This window comes from Pseudopipra pipra, chromosome W (assembly GCF_036250125.1).
Source record: "Pseudopipra pipra isolate bDixPip1 chromosome W, bDixPip1.hap1, whole genome shotgun sequence".
Taxonomy (NCBI): Eukaryota; Metazoa; Chordata; class Aves; order Passeriformes; family Pipridae; genus Pseudopipra; species Pseudopipra pipra.
Window position 1 is genome coordinate 11387660 of NC_087580.1, and position 3938 is coordinate 11391597.

Consider the following 3938-nt stretch of genomic DNA (forward strand, 5'->3'; position numbering starts at 1 on the left):
GATGGATTGTGTTGTGTGGGATTGTCCCCACAGGGTATGCAGCTGCTTTCAGCTCCCTGCCCACCCCCTTGGCACCCCCAGGGGCCTGGGCCCTTCCAGGGGCAGCTGCCCCGTGCAGGAAGCTGGAGGGATGCCGGGGAAGGTGGCTGGATGGGTGCCGCAGGCGGGATGGACTCTGTGCCAGGGCTGGGCTTGTGGCCAGGGCTGGGGGCTGTGCCCAGCCGGGCTTTGCCCCGGGGGCTCTCGGGGAGGGGGCAGGGAGGAGTCCCGGCAGGGATAAATGTGCTCCTGCCCTTGTGCAGCCTCAGCCAGCACTGCCCAGGCCCAGAGGAAGATGAAGGTCGCTGTGCTCAGCGTGGCCCTGCTCTTCACCATCCTGCTGAGCCCCCCGGCAGATGCCAAGGTGAGGCCCCCATGCCACAGGCGTGGGCTCAGGGCTGGGGATGCTCCTGTCTGCAGGAGAGCAGCTCTGCTGCAGGATGGAATCGGGGCTGTGATCCCAAAACTCCTTGCCTTGGCCTCTCCCTCTCCCAGTCCAGGGGATCCTCAGCTCTCCCTGACCTCCAGTGCTGGGCACTGCAGCTTCTCCCTCCCACTCTTCCCCCTCTTCACTCCACTTCCACTGCAAATCTCCCTCTGCCCAGAGCCCCAGATGCTCAGGGAACCTGACCAGGGAGGTCCCTCACAAGGGAGGGCCACTGTCAATTGCTGGGAGGGCCCCCACCTCTTTCTTTTTATGGTGCTCCCAAATCCCACCCTCTTGGGCCTCCCGTCCCATCCTTTTTGGTCCCCTCAGGCATCTCCTCCCCAGGATCTGCTCTGTCTCCTACCCAGGGTCCCCAAACATCCTCCCACTGATCATTCCCAAACTTTTTCTTTCCGTCTTTCCCCTCAGACCTTTGCCTTTCACCCAGGCCACTGCCCTGGTACCTCCCAAGACCATTCCTTGCCTCCCTCTCCACTCCCAACCATCTCCCAGTGCCCTCGTTTTTGTCCTCCTCCATCCTCCTCCTCCTGTCCCCACCAAGCCTCTCCCTTGCAGTCCCCACATCCCTACAATTGAATTCCTTTCCCCTCCCCTGCATCCCACATGGTGCCCCTTCAACACCCCAATCCCAGTCCCATGGGCTCCCCAGTTCCCCCCAGTTCAGCATCTTTGGGTCCCCCCCAACCTCCCCCCACCCTCCCTGCAGGCCCTGAATTCCCCTGGCTCTCCTTGTCTCCATCCCCACCCTGGGCCCTGCAGGCACAGGGCTTGCAGGTGAAACTGGGTGCAGTGGGAGCAGGGGGAGCAGAAGGGATTTTCCCCCTCAGACGGGGGCAGCCCTGGGCTGGGGGGGCTGGGGACACCCGTGTGCCTCCCCCAGCCCCACAGGGGCCAATCCTGAGCAACCCTTTGCTCTCCTTGCCCAGGCACTCTTGGCAGGAACCCAAAATGATCTGCAGGAGGTGAGTGGGCCGGGGGGACTGGAGGGCATCCAGTCTGGGAACTGGGGGACACTTTGGTCCCCCCATCCCTCGCTGGCACCGGGGACATCCCAGTGACCAGCCAGGGCTCCTGGTCTCTCTCCAGACTGATTTAGTGGACGTTGGGATCCTGGAGACGGCTCAGGTGGGTACCAGGAGATCTGCCTGAGTCAGGTCTTTCCCTCACATGGCCATGACACTCCCGGCCATCCCAGTCTGACCCAGCACACTCCAGTGCACTCTACTGCCTCCCCAGAGAACACCCTGCCCCCCAGAATTTTCCCAGAAACCCACTTCTCAATAGCCCCTGTTGCATTCCAATCCTTGACACCACAGGACCCCCCCAGATGCCCCAGGATCATCCCCTTCCCGAGCTGTGCCTCTTTGCCAGGACCCCCCAGTGCTCATGGGCAGGACCACACAAGCTCCTGGACCCTGTTTCTGCCCAGAGGCACCTTCCCCAAGGACCCCATTGCTTGCCCCTGGCTCCCAGTACATCCCAGTTCAGCCCAGTGTGTCTCTGAGCCTGTCTTTCTCCCCAGCCCCCTGTGCTTGAGGAGGAGGTGAATCTTCTTCGTAAGAAACTCTCGGGTGCACTCAGGGTTCGCTGAGGTGAGCAGTGCCTGCAGGGAGAGGGGGCAGGACAAGGCCCCTCTCGTGTTGCAGTGGCCTTTGGGGGGACGATTTGGGCTCTGTCTTTCAGGACTGGTGGTGACACCCGTGCCCTGTCCCCCTCCAGCGGAATGAGGAGATGATCATCCCTGGAAGAACCCCCTGATTTCCCTCAGAGCCCAGGGCCATTTCCCCTGAATGATCAATAAATCCCTTCAGCAAAGCTACTCTGCTTGATCTTGTGTGTGTTCCCATCTCCATGGGTGTGTTCCCATCTCCACCTGTGTGTTCCCATCTCCATGTGCAGGTTCCCATCTCCATGGGTGTGTCCCCATGTCCATGTCCCCTCCTTCTCCAGCCCCAGCACACCCAGTGCCTCTCTGGCCGCACCCCCACCATGAGCAGAGAGGCTCAGGGGGCTCCTGGGGGTCTCTGCACACGAGATCCCCTTCACCCCCTCCATGTGCATCCTGAGCAGTGCAGGTTGGGGCATCATGGAATGTCCCTGCTGGGGGCTGGGACAGGCAGGGGGGACACGGGGCAGCCCCTGGAGCACCTGGACCTCCCCTGTGCTCTGGGAGGGATGGAAAGGGGATCAAAGGGGCCAGCGGGTGTCAAATGCCCCCAGATCTCAAGGGCCAGGCTCGGGCTGAAGGGATGGAGAGCAGCCCTGCATCCAAGGCCATGGGGACAGTGGGGGATGAAAAGCAGGATGGGAGCCAGCAGTGGGAGCTCACAGCTCACAACCCCCCGTGTCCTGGGCTCATCCCACAGCGTGGGCAGCAGGGGAGGGGGGTTCTGCCCCTCTGCTCCGCTCAGCTGAGACCCCCCTGCAGTGCTGCCTCCAGCTCTGGGCTCCTCTGGCTGTCTGCAACGCACCCGCCCGCAATGGCAATGGCTTGGGGGGATTCCCCTGCCAGCCCTGGCATCTCCTGCAGCTCCATGGGCTCCTCAGCACAGCAAAGACACGGATCTCTTGGGGCACTTCCAGAGGAGGCCACCAAGGGGATCCCAGGGCTGCAGCACCTCTCACATGGAGACAGGCTGAGAGAGTGGGGGCTCTTCAGCCTGCAGAAGAAAAGGCTGTGGGGAGACCTCCTTGGGGCCTTCCAGGACTTCAAGGCAGCTTCTAGAAACATGTGGGCAAAGGGTTCAGTAGGGCCTGTCACAATAGGACAGGGGGTGAGGGGCTTAAACTACAAAAAGATTAGGTCAGACTAGAGATAAAGAAGAAATATTTTAGAGGGAGAATGCTGAAACACAGGAACACATTTGCAGGGAGGTGGTGGATGCCCCATCCCTGCAAACATTCAAGGCCAGGTTGGATGGGGCTCTGAGCAAGGTGATCTAGGAAAGATGTCTCTGCTCCCCCTCCAGGAGAGACCCTGCCCTGTGCTGTTGGCTACCAGAGTGATGGGCAGCTCTCAAAGGATGCAAGTGCCCAGAGAGCAGAGGGAACACACAGGGCCTCTGTTAGCAGGGACATCTTCAGGTGAGATGGGAATAGTTTGGATCCACACACTCAGGCTCCACTGTTTTGCCTCTCTGTGGTTGCACACAACGTTTGGAAGAGACTGATAACCACGAGGTGCCACAGTGTCACAGGGTCCCCTTGGTGACAGGAGGTCGTGAAGTGTCCCACGGACTTGTGGGTGTGGAGTTATTTGAGGTGTTCTCTGACCCAATCTTCCTTGAACAAGGGAAGGTCTTCCTTCCCTGAGGGCTGGTCTTGTCAGGGCAAAGGTGTTCAGTAACTCTGCCTTCTCTGCATCCTTGCCATGAGCAGAGCGGCTCAGGGGGCTCCTGGGGGTCTCTGCACACCAGATCCCCCTCACACTCTTAAGGGAACTTCCCAGGCT

The 3938-nt window shown here is 60.7% G+C and overlaps 1 long non-coding RNA gene across 1 annotated transcript; it reads left to right on the top strand.

Annotated features, from left to right (window-relative positions):
* Positions 1 to 1575: 1575 nt before the first annotated feature.
* On the top strand, positions 1576 to 2306 carry LOC135406181 (uncharacterized). The gene is made up of 3 exons (XR_010426199.1): positions 1576 to 1612; positions 2010 to 2079; positions 2171 to 2306. It is a non-coding gene; the product is annotated as an uncharacterized LOC135406181 (long non-coding RNA).
* The last annotated feature ends 1632 nt before the right edge of the window (positions 2307 to 3938 follow it).